The sequence below is a fragment of the Martes martes genome (genome assembly GCF_963455335.1).
Source record: "Martes martes genome assembly, chromosome: 1".
Classification (NCBI taxonomy): Eukaryota; Metazoa; Chordata; class Mammalia; order Carnivora; family Mustelidae; genus Martes; species Martes martes.
In genome coordinates this window covers 209,727,364-209,741,716 of record NC_137888.1, presented here as the reverse complement: position 1 = coordinate 209,741,716, position 14,353 = coordinate 209,727,364, and the positions used below count along the sequence as shown (strand labels likewise).

Genomic DNA, 14,353 nt, shown 5'->3' with positions numbered 1-14,353 from the left:
GCGTTTTGGCTCAGATCACGATCTCAGGGTCATGAGATCAAGCCCTGCATTGGGCTCTGCGCTTTGCAAGAAGTCTGCTTGGGATTCTCTTTCCCTCTCCCTCTGCCCGTCCCCCTGCTCACAAGTGCACGAGCATGTGTGCTCACTCAAAATAAATATTTACTTTTTTAAAAAAGATTTTATTTATTTGACAGAGAGAGACACAACACAAACAGGGGGAGTGGGAGAGGGAGAAGCAGGCTTCCCGCTGAGCAGGGAGCCCAATGTGGGGCTTGATCCCAGGACTTGGGATCATGACCTGAGCTGAAGGCAGACACTTTAAATGACTGAGCCACCCAGGCGCCCCAATACATTTACTTATAAAATTATATTTATTTTGGGGCCCCTGGGTGGCTCAGTGGGTTAAAGCCTCTGCCTTCGGCTCCAGTCATGATCTCAGGGTCCTGGGATCGAGCCCCGCATCGGGCTCTCTGATCAGCGGGGAGCCTGCTTCCCCACCCCCCCGCCTGCCTCTCTGCCTACTTGTGATCTCTCTCTGCGTCAAATAAATAAATATTTATTTTGAGAGAGAGAAAGAGAGAGTGAACGAGCATGTTAGCATGAACAGGGAGGGGGTGCAGACGAAAAGGGAGAAAAGCAGATGCCCTGCTGAGCAGGGAATCCCAGGACCCCGAGATCAAGAACTGAGCCAAAGGCAGACGCTTATCCGACTGAGCCACCCAGGCGCCCCACAAACAAAACCTTTAAAAAACATATAAGCAGCTGTAAAATACACATAAAAATTACTACCCCAACCACTGTTAAGTGTGCAGCTCAGAGACATTTACCTTCACCCTTGTACAACCATCACCACCCTCCACATCCAGGAATTTTCTTCTTCCCAAACAAAAACCATTCCCATTAATCACAAACTCCCCTACTCATAAGCACCCACCTTCTACTTCCTGCCTCTGTGAATCTAACTCTTCCAGAGACCTTGCGGGAGTGGAATCATATGGTATTGAGCCTTATGTGTCTGGCTAATTTCATTTAACATGACATCCCCTAGGTTCATCCGCATCATAGCATATGTCAGAATTTCCTTCTCTTTTAGGGCTGAATATTTAACATTCCATGGTCTGCATACATCGCAACTTGTTTGTGTGTTCCTCCATTGACAGATGCTTGGGTTCTGTTTCCACCTTTTGGCTACTGTGAGTCATGCTATGAGCAGGGGTGTGTAAGCATCTTGAGTCCCTGCTTGCACTTCTGGGGGGCATATTCTCAGAAGCAGAGTTGCTGGATATGTTGTTTAATTTTGGGAGAAAACACCGTGTTGTTTTTCTTTTTTAAAGATTTATTTATTTATTTGACAGACACAGATCACAAGTAGGCAGAGAGGAAGGGAAGCAGGCCTTCGGCTGAGCAGAGAGCCCAATGCGGGGCTCGATCTCAGGACCCTGGGATCACGACCTTAGCCAAAGGCAGGGGCTTTAACTCACTGAGCCACCCAGGTGCCCATTTTTTTTTTTTTAAGATTTTACTTATTTATTTGACAAAGAGAGAGAGAGATCACAAGTAGGCAGAGAGGCAGACAGACAGAGAGGGGGAAGCAGGCTCCCCGCCAAGCAGAGCCCGATGTGGGGCTCGATCCCAGGACCCTGAGATCATGACCTGAGCTGAAGGCAGAGGCTTTAACCCGCTGAGCCACCCAGGCACCCCGCCAAGCTGTCTTCTTGCTCCAACCTTTAGCTGAGCCTTCTGGTTGGTTTCATTCTGTCAAGTTCTTTCATCAAGGTCTACTCCCTGCCCCCCCTTCCCCTCCCCTCCCCTCCCCTCCCCTGGTATTTCCCTGGCTTCAAGATCGGAACAAGAGCTTCTCTTGCCCAAGTTCCTTGCCTGGGGCTCAGTGGCCCTGCCTGACTAGATTTGGGTCCCTTACCCCTAAGCCAATCACTGTGGCCAAGCCATGGGCCTAGTTTCAGAGTATGATAGCAGGGACTCGTCAACTGAACTCCAGATTGAGCAAGGAAGAAGGGAAGATCCCCAGAGCACTGTGATCCATCCATGTCCACTTCACTGAAAGGGGAAGAAGGCAACAGGCATGGGTCAAAAAGGATTCAGAGTGAAAAGTTCCTCAGTGTGACTGGGAGTGGGGGTGCTGAAATGCAGGAAGGAGGAGGAAGGCAAGCAATGGACACCATGTTCACGAGAACACTAAAGTCCCTGATGAAGACAGAACCTGGCTAGGCAGAGGGACTGCAAGAGGAGGGGACAGACCTTACTCTCCAGCTGTTGATGGGAGAGGCTGTAGCGGGGACAGGGGGTGCACAGCTAGATGACAGGGCATGGCAGGGAAGTCAGAGAATGGTTGTGCATACAGCGGTTGTTAACATGTAGTGGTGGAAAGGCAAGGGCGGTAGTGGAAGGCTGGGTCAGGGTGGAGATGAAGGAACAAGAGGGGACAGGTGGCACCTTGGGACTTCAATCTTGCATGGTGACCAAGGAGAGAACACAGACAAGGAGCAGGATGGATGTGGCTTGTCAGAAGATGGGGCTGAAAACTTATCCTGCCACTCCTGGTGGATGGGGTTGGGGTGGCTCCAGCAGAATACTTTTTTTTTTTTTTTAACTTTACTTATTTGAGAGAGCGAGCGAGCGAGCGAGCACGAGCACGCACATGCATGTGAGAGTTGGGAGAGGCACAGAGGGAGGGAATTTTCAAGCAGACTCCCCGTGGAGTGTGGAGCCTGACTCCAGGCCTGATCTCAAAACCCATGAGATCATGGCCTGAGTGGAAACCAAGAGTCAGAAACCTGATGGCACCACCCAGGCGCCCCCAGAACGCACTATCTAAGGGAGTCTGGTTTCCTCGACACTTCAACTGCCGTCCAGCAGCTCTTATTTACAAAATTGAGGTTGGATGAGCCACCAGTCCAACAGGTTAACAATCAGAACCACACCAGCTTCCCCGGCACTCATTTCGTGCATACTTAGCAAAGCCTTGAGACTGAAAAACACTTCAAAGCTGTCCTTGGCTCTCTGTGAAGACTGCAGTTTGATCTAAAGCCTTTGGTTATAACCATGATCCTATCTACTCCGTTCTGTGTTTGGGGCTGTCGTGACAGGGCCTGCCTTGAGAGCCTCAAAAGCAAGTTCTTGAGAAATCTAATCTTTGGACCCTCCCAAGAACCATCTATGGACTTGGGAAGTCAGAAAACTAGAAACCTTCCTTGTTCTGCCACTTGGTAGCGCTGTTAGCTTAGTCAAGTTACGCCCAGCTGAGCCGTGCCCTGAAGTGTGGGTAACGGCTGGTCTCTTAACAGGTTAAAGCCAGTTATCACCTTGCTCCTCATGAGGACTGTAAACAATCTGAATTTACTTTAACCAATTCTACCTGAATGCATTGCCCCTTAATTTAACCAAAACTTTCTTCAGTCTCAAGCTCTATTTAGGAAAGATCTCCAAATACGGGAAGAAAAAAGCAAGATGCAAAATGTATACCATTTGTGTGAAAAACATCAAAGATAAATAACAAATCTAAGCCTCTCCGTGAATAGAACACCGCTGTAGAGATACACACAAAGCTTAACACTGGCTGCTAAGGAGCGGAGGCAGATATAGTTCTCTCACACTCTTGAATATTTGACACTTTGTATCAGGTGAACAGATTATCTGCTCAAAACCCTAAATAAGACGTAAATAGAAAAGCAAAGCAGTAGATACAGTATGTACCCATTTCTGTAACATTTTTACATTTTACCTTTTTAATAATAGTTATCATTTTGACGCATTTATTCTGCACACAGAATTGTGCCAAGTGCTTTAATGAAAAATCATTACCATTTTGTAGATAAGGAAACGCGGGGTCAAGAGAAGTGGGCTGTTTTTGGTGACATCAGGGGACTCAAACCCAGAGCAGACAGTGGGTCTTGCATCCTTAACAAAGGCGCTTACATCCTACATTTTTGCTAGGAAAATCGGTTACTACGCCGATAACTCTTGAACGGCTTTTCACTTTCAAGAAGGAAACCTTTTCAGTAAGTCCTTGTTCCAAGTCCCGGCAGTTTCTGAACAACAGCCTCGAACAGGACAACGTGCTTAGTAACGACGCCTGTCAAGCGCCAGCTTGATTCTGACACCGGAGGGGAGCGGGGCTGACTTTAGGCAGACTGTACGTACATCGGGGATCTCACGAAACGCCGGGAGGAAGCAACAACAACGGGCTTGAAAAGAGAAGGCGCTCGGTCCCTGGTGCCTTTACTTAACAACCCTGAGCTGTGGCTGGCCGAGCGTGTGATCGCAGACTCCGCTCTCCCACGAGCGGGATGTGAATCCTACAGCTGGGCCTCAGTCTCCCTACCTGTAAAAGAACTAGAAGATCCCTAGCAGCTCGGCTCTGCCTTTTGGACGCCGGGCCCGGCAGGGCGGCCAGACGCTACACTGCGGGGTTTGCAGGACCAAGGAACTGTAACGCTCACCGGCGCCGGTCCCGGGGCAGCAACAAGATCTGTCCGGCTGTTGCTGACACGCGCATCTCGGGTCTTCTCGGCCTCTAGCGAGAGATACAGGGAGAGGGGAAGAAGCTGCGCCAGGTAACCTCGGATAAAGGTGAACCTCCGCGACCGAAATCCGGCCACTTTGAGGATACTCACGTGCCGGGCTCTACGAGCCGTTTCCGCCAACGTACACTGAGCGACTGGCGTAAGATGGCAGCCGCGCAGGCGCATAAACTCGCAGCAGGGGAGACTCCGCCCCTCGACCTCCGTCACGTGGTAATGCCGCTTAAAAATCGCCATTTAAAAAAAAAAAGAGCGGCGACCACATCACATGATGCAGACCTACCAATACAGCAAAGGGACGGGCCGAAGTCCTTGTCACGTGGCCAAGGAAACCTCTGCGTATGCCACTGTCACATGATCAAGGTCTCGAAAAGAGGTAAACGTTTCTATGCCACGTGACCAACAACGCAACGGCTGCGCTCCTGCCACGTGACTGAAGCCCGCCTTATCTCTTTTCGTCGCTCCCTCCCTCCGGGGCTTGGCCTGCGTCAAGCGGCAACGCGGCGGCAGGGGGCGGGGCTCCAGCCGATCACGTGGCCCGCACCTCCCCGGCGCGCGCCCGCCCGCCCGCTCGCCCCCGGCCCCGGCTCCTCCTCCTCCTCTTCTCGCCATTGCAGTTGGACTCAGCAGCCCGGTGCGCACCGCGTGGCTTTTGGGGGGAGACCCCGGCGGGCTGTGGCAGGAGGGCGGCGGCGGCGGTTGCGGTCGGGGAAGGGAACGCCGACAAGGTAAGCGTCAATGTGGCGGCGGCGGGGCCCATTCCCGCCTCTGCCCCTCCCCCCGCTAGTCCTCCCACTCAGCGCGGGCCGGGCTGAGGGGTCGCGGTGACAGGGCCTCAGGCGCCCCGCGCTCCCCGCCTACGCCCGGTTCCCTCGCCCCACCGCTTGTCTCATTCCTCCCTGGCCAGTCTCGCTCCCGCGCTCGGCCGTTACTCTCCCCCATTGTGCCGAGGAAACAAAATGGCGGCGGCGGCGGCGAGGGCCCGGTGCGCGCGCATCCGCCCCCCCTCGCGGCCCCTCGGCCGGCGGCGGCGCCTCGCGCGGGGGGTGCGCGCGCACCGGGCCCCCCGCCGCCGAGTCCCCCGGGCCCGGCTTTGTCTGTTGCGGCGCCCCGCGCGCACGCGCGCACGTGCCGTGAGCACACACCCCCCTTGGCCGGTAGCATCCTGGCTGGCGCGGCAGGGGCGACCCCCCTCCTCGTTCCTTTTTAGTCTTTGTCCCAGCCCTGTCCCGGGTTCCAGGAGAGTCCCAGGTTCCCGAGGCGGGAAATGTCGCCGCCTTTGTCCTTACATGGCGTGGAGACGCCGACCTCCTCCCAGAAACCCCGTTCCCACGCTGATTGCCTAGGAGGCCTTTGTCGGTGCATGGGGTTCCCAAATCTGTAGTCAGCCAGGCCTCCCCCGATCAGGACCCATTCTTGGCGGTGGGTTTAAGTTTTCCCTTTCTTTAGTTCAGGTGTTTCACTGATGATGAATTTCCTCCAGATTGCTTAGGGTTTGCATCCTTCCTCAAAATGGTGATCTGGTGCGATATTTGGGTACGCTGAAACTTGGGTACGCTGAAACTTGCAAGATTGTGACCCAAACATGAGAGCCTAAAACGATTTTCTACGTTATTTTCTCAAGTAGTTGAGGGACTGAGTTAAAGTTCTGCCCCAGTTAATACTGCGCCTGGATGAATTATCTGGGATATACAGTGATCAGCATGCTCTCCCCCAGTTCAGAACTTGGGGGGAGATAAGCCATCTCTTCTCAGTATTTCCAAAATTGATTGACCCGTTGCTTGGGATTCTGCTCAGGGGACATGATGAATAAGTAAGGGAGTGCCCATTTCCCTGAGAAGCCTTCCTTTTCAGGACTTAGGTATTTCAGTGGTCTGAATCTTTTTCTGATTGCTTAGGATTCTCTCTTTAAAGTGAGTGGCCCGGTGGCAGATTTGGGTTCCACAGGAAAACCTAAGGTGCCACCCAGAGTTAGGACTCAAATTTAGGGCTGCAGACTCTTTTTTTTTTTTCTTCTCAGAGAGTTGTGGTTGGGAATCTCCGTGGATTGCTCACATTGCTGCCACTATGCTTTGTGTGTGATGCTTTGTGTGTGGTCTTGTGGGATGTAGGTAACAGCAGCCAGTGAGGCTGTGAATGAAGTGTGGGAAACCAGAAACTCATTAACAGCTGGAAAAGAGAAAAACAGGCGCCGGGGTACTGGCAGGTCTACTGTCCCTAGTCCTGGGGTCTTTCCCACTGAGCTGTCTGTTGGCCATGTGAGCAGATCCTGAACCCTGGGATTTGTGAATGGAATCTCTGCAGGCCCTAGTGTTTGGAGTTGATTGGAGGCTGGCAGTTAGCGCCAGGCTTGGCCTTGCCAGCACCGAGTGCGGGTGTATCAGAGTTTCCCTACTCTCCTAGAGCTTGGGCAAGCCTGGGAATCACACTCTTTCTGGAGCGGAGTGGTACCTAATCGCTTGCCCTTTTTATCTTTTCCTGATTGAACTTGTCTAGTGCCTTTAGGCAGACATTCCTTTCTTTAGCTTCTTCCAGTATATTTTAGAGGCTTTTTGTTTCTGTTTTTGTTTTTTGAGGCCCATATTACAGAGAGTGAGGAATCTAAGGTTGTTTCTTCCTTTTCTTAAATTCTTCCTGTTAAAAACCTACATTGTCAAGAGTGGCTGCTGATACGTGGATGTCACTTACTCGGCGCTCGTTTCCATGCTCCCCTGCTTAAGTTCTCCAGGTAGGGACAGGTGGAGTCAGTAATGAGGAAAGAGCTTTCTGTAAGTCTTTAAGCCTCTTCTGTTTGAGTAAGCAGTAGGCTTGTCCGTAGCAAGATGTGGGGCTTGGAAATGACTTTCTGAAAAAGGCTTTCTTTATGAGTTTTCTGTGGGGGCTTGGTTGGGTGTCTGTCTTCGGCTCAGGTTGTGATTCTGGGTCCCTGCTGGATGGGGAGCCTGGTTCTCCCTCCCTCCTCCACTGCCCCTGCTTGTGCTCTCTTGCTTGTGTGTTCATTCTCTCTCTCTCTCTCTCTCTCAAATAAATAAATCTTTAAAAAAGGAAAAAAGTTTTCTTTGGGCTGGATCAACTCTCTCATCCTTCTCCCCAGTTCCTCCTGATTTCACCTTTTATGACTCAGAGGAATAATTCCCTTACCCAAGGAACTTGGGTTTATACCTCCTTGGATTTGCCCTCCTTTTACATTTTGTCAGTAAGTTGATGAACCTTGTGCAGTTTTGAACTGTAAATGTCACTATCTGGTATTAAATGTATGTGTGTCTCACAGAGGGATGACATTTTATCTGAATATCGCTTTGACTGAACCTTCATGGGAGTTAGATTTTTTTTTTTTAAAGATTTTATTTACTTATTTGACGGAGATCACAAGTAGGCAGAGAGGCAGGCGGGGGGGGGGGGGTGGAAGCAGGCTCCCTGCTCAGCAGGGCTCAATCCCAGGACCCTGGGATCGTGACCTGAGCTGAAGGCAGAGGCTCTAACCCACTGAACCACCCAGGAGCCCCGGGAGTTAGGATTTTCCAGGCTATGCGTATTGGGTGCTTTTTATCTTAGCCAAGTCCTGGGAGAAAAAATTTTGATTTCTATTTCCAGCGAAGGGGTTTGAAACTAAAGGCAGATAGTGGTTTGACAGGAGTCTACACACAGTGAAGCAGGTTAGGGGCCCTGAAGGGATGAGATTCCTTCACATTCCTGCTGCAGCACTTGACAGTTCTGTCTGAAATGACCAGCTTCCCTCTCTGCTCTGTTACTTATGGTAAGTGGGTGCTGACTTCTTGTGGCGCTAGCAGCATTAGAGAAACAATATTGAAAGCGGGGTGGACAGGTGTTTGTTAGGGAGCCTTTTCAATGTACCGATTTCTAAAAATTGTTTCTTGCCATTTTATGCTCTATTAAATGCCTGTGATATTGCCCCAAGGTTGCACTTTATAGGCGATCCCGTTATAAATTGTGATTGGAAATTTAGAAGTGACTTTTTTTTTTAAAAGATTTTATTTATTTGACAGAGAGAAATCAGAGCTAGGCAGAGAGGCAGACAGAGAGAGGGGGAAGCAGGCTCCCGCCGAGCAGAGAGCCCGACGCGGGGCTGGATCCCAGGACCCTGAGACCACGACCCCAGCTGAAGGCAGAGGCTTAAACCACTGAGCCACCCAGGCGCCCCTAGAAGCGACTTTTAACATCAGCTATTTTCACATGTCTCGAGAAAGCAATGTCCAGTTGAAATTTGAAATTTAAGTTTTTTCTTTTTTTTTTTTTAAGATTTTATTTATTTATTTGATAGAGATCACAAGTAGGCAGAGAGGCAGGCAGAGAGAAAGGGAAGCAGGCTTCCTGCCGAGCAGAGAGCCCGATGCGGGGCTCGATCCCAGGACCCTGGGATCATGACCTGAGCTGAAGGCAGAGGCTTTAACCCACTGAGCTACCCAGGCGCCCCCCAAATTATTTTTATAATCTTAGGTGATTAGTGAGAAGTGATGCTGTTTGCAATTTGAGATCCATTGTAATTTTCCTTGAACGTCCCAAACAGCCATCCTTCCTACTGTTTTCATTAGGACTTTGGTTCAAGCTCAGTCTTACTAGGATAATCATCCAGGCCACTTGGTTTTCTGTTGCTTCCTTTGGATTCCTTTTCTTACCTGAGTCTATGTGTGTTTAAAGAATAAAATGTTGCAAGTTAGGTTGGCTTCTTCTTGGTACATTTAGGTTTTTTCCTAGTTAATAATCCTTGCTATGTACTCATAATTCAGAAAAGCAGTCCAAATGTTAACAATGTGGAAATAACCAGCCCAGCCCCATGGCTCGTAGCAGCCCTTAATAAGCATTTGTCCTGTGGGTGACCTGTGCAGAATGTCTGCAGGAAGGAATAAAGGCTGCCCGGTGAGGGCTCACCAGTGACCCGAGCAGCACAGAGCAGATGTGTGAGCTGACAGGAGTGGAGAGAAGGTGAACTGAGTTGATTTTGATGAAGTTAACTTGAATTTGTTTTAAAATCTCGGCTCTGGAGAAACACTTGGCGGTTTCTTGGAATACCATATAGGCAACTACCACATGACCCAGCAAGTTCACTCTTGGGCATTTATCCCGAAGAAATGAATGTTTATGTTCACATAAAAATGTATACACAAATGTTCATAGTAACTTTATTCTTGAAGCCAGGAGCGGGAAGCCATGCCTTTCAGTGGGTGAATGGTTAAACAGTGGTGCCTCCATACTCAGGAATGCTATTCACCAACCAAAAGCAGCAAGCTGTTGATAACAAAACTTGGATGAGTCTTGAGGCAGTTATGTTGCATGAAACAAGCCAATGCTGAAAGGTTGCATGCTCCGCAATTCCACATACATAACATTCTTGGAATGCCAAAATTATAGGACTGGTGAATGGATTAGTGGTTTTTAGGTTTAGGCATATGGGGTGTGTGGAAGGGGAGTGTGGCCAGTCACTTGCAACAGGAGGGATCCTTGTGGGGCTGGCAGTGGCCTGTGTCTGACTGTATCCATGTCTGTTGTGGTTGTGATACTATACTATGTAGTTTGCAAGATATTACCATTGCAGGGGGTGAGGGTGGGGGCTGGTTACAGAGGACACTTGATCTCTGTTATTTCTTTTTTTTTTTTAAGATTTTATTTATTTATTTGACAGATCACAAGTAGGCAGAGAGGCAGGCAGAGAGAGAAGGGAGGAAGCAGGCTCCCTGCTGAGCAGAGAGCCCGATGTGATGCGGGGCTATGCGGGGCTCGATCCCAGGACGCTGGGATCATGACCTGAGCCGAAGGCAGCGGCTTTAACCCACTGAGCCACCCAGGCGCCCCGATCTCTGTTATTTCTTACAACTGCATGTGAAGCTACAGTTACTTCAAAATAAAAAAGTTTTATTTAAAAGAGGGTGGCCCTTGGAAGAGGGAGGGGGTAACTGTGCTATGGGCATTAATGAGGACACGTGATGTACTGAGCACGGGGCGTTAACGCGCAACTGATGAATCACTGAAACTAGTAATACAGTATACATTAATTTAAATAAAATAAAATTTTTAAAAACTGAAAAGTGCTGTCCTCACCCACTAAGATAATTCGTGTTTGTGAATTTGCATGTATACATCACTTCCTTTGAGGAATGGTCTTGTTTTCTTTCCAGTGGTTGGAGGGGGGGATGCTTTGGGGGAAGTGAACAGATTGCATGCCAAGTTAAAAATCTGGAGCACCTGGGTGGCTCAGGTGATTAAGCATCTGACGCTTGATCTCTGCTCAGGTCTTGCTCTCAGGGTGATGAGTTCAAGTCCTGCGTTGGGCTCCACGCTGGGTGTAGAGTCTACTTAAAAAAATCCAACAAGGAAGGGTTGCCCAGGGTGGGGGGTGTCCCCCTCCCCAGCCAGGTGTGGAAGAGTTCCTAAACTTACTTTGCCCCCTTGCCTCTTGAAGAGGATGTTGGAAAGGAGGTTTGGCAGTTCCCACTTGGAGTCATGGTACACACTTTACTGTCAGGTCCTCTCACAGGCAGACTTGAAAAACATTTCTGTTGGCTCGTCGAAGAGTTGTTGAAGTTCCTCCTTTAATATATTGCATTTGCGGTTTTATGATCGATGAAGTATCTTTCCATAAAGTCACGTTTTATCCTTACTATTTGCAGCTCTTATGTTAGCTAGTGTTTGACCCATGTTTGACTCATGTTTGACCCAGCTCTGAATAGGTAGGTAATTTGCTGGAAGGTCCCATAGGTGCTAGGTTGGAGAGCCCTGGTGGGCACAAACCTGGGGCTTCTGTCTCCCAAGATCCGTGAATGCTGTACAGTACCAATGGCCCTAGAGTCCGGGGTCTCACCAGTGTAGTTCCAGAAACCTTTTGAGGGGAAAAAATCTGTATTTGTCAACTTTTTATTTAGTCAAGGAAAATATCTTTGTAATTAATTAGTGTACCTCGTGTCCGTCTTTTCTTGAGGAAGAAAGACATGCTTTTTAAAATAGAAAATATTTGTGAAAATCTTTATTCCTAACTTTATATCTCCTTGTGGATCAGTAAAAATACCATTGCAGACAGATTTGGGAATCACTGTACTAGGTGTTAGATCTGTGCTGGATTTTAAAATCTTTCAGAGTGGCATTCATAACCAGGTTTTAGATAGGTGTCTTTTTTTTTAAAATATTTTATTTATTAATTGACAGAGAGATCACAAGTAGGCAGAGAGGCAGGCAGAGAGAGAGAGGAGGAAGCAGGATCCCCGCCGAGCAGAGAGCCCGACGTGGGGCTCGATCCCAGGACCCTGAGATCATGACCCGAGCCGAAGCAGAGGCTTTAACCCACTGAGCCACCCAGGCGCCCCTAGATAGGTGTCTTTTGACTGAAGTGCTTTGTTAAAGTTACTTTTCATGTCCTTGATGATGTCAGTCTGTAGAGTTTTGTAGGGTCACTAAAGAGGAGCACATGTCTATTACTTCACCTCACACGCCAGGACAGGACAGCTCCAGAGATGGGGCAGTTGGGTGTGGAGTTTGGATCCTTGCACATGTCAAAGCCTAATTCTTCAGTCTCTTAGAGGAGCGTCTGTTTCAAGACAGTTCCCCCAGAGTCTCTGGAATAGCAGTAGGAACTCGGGGAAGTATACTGGCAGAGGAGGTATCAGCTCTGGAAGATAGGCGGGGCTGTACCTGTGAGGGTGTTGCCACTACACCTGTCCATTCATTCTATAAACGGTTGTTGATCCACGCATGCTGACGTGGGTGTGTTTCTTTTTCCAACAGCAAGTGCCACATATGTCACATTCTAATTAGCAAGAGGTCAAAGAGGTGGTCATCATACTGCAAGAGAAAGGTTTTGTGGTTTAAACTTCCATAACTCTACATGCTGTGAGTGGGCTGGATTCGAGAAGAAAGAAACCTGATCCCTGTTAGGACATCCCAAGCCACACAAAGTTCATGTTTAAAACCCCGGATTTTCACTCTCCAGCCGTTCCTTGCTTTGGCTTCTTTTCAGAGAAGCTGGGCTGATAAAAATCGGGCTTCCTTATGCCCCATTTTTGAATCATAAAGGTGGTTGCAGGAGCGGCTTCTGTTTAAAGTTTGATTGGCAGGGGCCAGTGGAGTGTTGCTTATGGGTAGGTGAGTGTTGGGGGCTTCTCGCCAACAGTGTTCTTCGCTAAAAATCTTGGAAAGGAGGTTTCTGCTTGCCCAGAAGACCCCTATGTCTGTTAATGAGTTGGATTCCCTGGTATTCAAGACAAGAGCACCTGGCTTCTGAAAAAGCGGGCTGGGATGATGGATCCGGGTTCATAGAGACAACGGAGACCAGATTTGCTGGCCTGCAAAGGAGCATTGTCTCCAGTTTTCAGCGTTTCTTTTAGCTCACATAATTCTGTGCCCCTGAGTCAGGAGGCATCACCACCAAGGCCCGGTCTAAAGGAGGAGGGCTCTGGGGCTGAATGTTCCGCAGGTGGGGGCCAGGTGTGGTGGTCACGGCCAGCCACAGCCCAGTGGGTCTCTTCAGGGTTCCTTCTGGGGCCTGCCGCTTGGAGCAGAGGAAGACCAGGGGCTGCAGCCGCCTGCAGCAGACGCGCACCCACGTTCGAGTTTTAATGGTGAAGGCGGCACATGGAGGCCTACATGCAGGACGGCAGGTGCATTTGTCTGTGAGGTACTTTCGATGGACTCATTTCCTTTGACACAATCTTTTTTTTTTTTTTTTAAGATTTTATTTATCTATTTGCCTGAAAGAGAGAGAACGATTGCCTGTGCCCATAAGCGGGGGAGTGGCAGGCAGACGGAGAGGGAGAAGCAGACTCCCCGGTGAGCAGGGAGCCTGATGTGGGGCTCGATCCCAGGACCCTGGGATCATGACCTGAGCTGAAGGCAGACGCTTAACCCACTGAGCCACCCAGGCGTCCCGTGACACAGTATCTTTTTACCCATTGGTAGAAGAGTGATCTTCTACTCCCCGTTTCTCTTTGTCAGACGGCGTTAGTTCTGAGTTGCGATGCCCACCTCAGCTGTGGGGGGGGCTTCAGTCCCTCTTCCCCGTTTTCAGAGTAGGGAGCTGGAATGGACCCCTCCCGTGGTGGCAAGTTAGGTTCTGGGGTTTTTATTTTTATTTTATTTATTTTTTTAAAAGATTTTATTTATTTGACAGACAGATCACAAGTAGGCAGAGAGGCAGGCAGAGAGAGAAGGGAGGAAGCAGGCTCCCTGCTGAGCAGAGAGCGCGACACGGGGCTCGATCCCAGGACGCTGGGATCACGACCTGAGCCGAAGGCAGTGGCTTTAACCCACTGAGCCACCTAGGCGCCCCTGGGGTTTTTATTAAGTATTATTACAGACTCAAGCTTTTATGTACATTTTTGGTGCGGAATCAGTTTTGATTATATATTTATAATGTTTTAGGATGAGAATTTTCAAATATACACTGGAGGTGACAGATTTAAAGTGAGCAGCTGCCTGTGGGTATAGCCTAGGTTCAGCCGTGGACCTTTGGCTCCGGTTTTGTCTCATACATCTGTCTGTTCTGGTCGTCGTTCAGTTCACGTTTATTTATGTATGCATCTGCTGGATGCCTCTGGCATATAATCCACTTTATCCTTATGATGCCTTTCAGAGTGGCCGAAAATTACGGTCTCTATCTAAGTATTAACTAGAGTCCAGTATTTAGTTACAGTTGTTTTCTTTTTTTTTTTTTTTTAAGTAATGCACACATCTTCATTATACCGTTTAGTTTTGACCACTGTGTACGCTCCATCCCTACCAAGATGTAGACTGTGACCATCACTCTGAAAGCACCCTTCCCAGGTGTCCCTGCCACCACCTGTCCAGGGCAACTGCTGAGCAGTTTG

General features: G+C 49.2%; 1 protein-coding gene across 6 annotated transcripts in view; it reads left to right on the top strand.

The window, feature by feature from the left end:
- Positions 1-5,058: 5,058 nt before the first annotated feature.
- The window catches only part of ILF3 (interleukin enhancer binding factor 3), a 28,247-nt gene continuing 18,952 nt past the window's right edge, over positions 5,059-14,353 (top strand). For 5 of the 6 annotated variants that reach the window (XM_080823426.1, XM_080823425.1, XM_080823424.1 and 2 more), the window contains exon 1: positions 5,059-5,269. The gene's annotated coding sequence lies outside the window, so the exon portion shown is untranslated. The remainder of the gene's footprint in view (positions 5,270-14,353) is intronic. The other variant, XM_080823427.1, reaches the window with a different exon arrangement.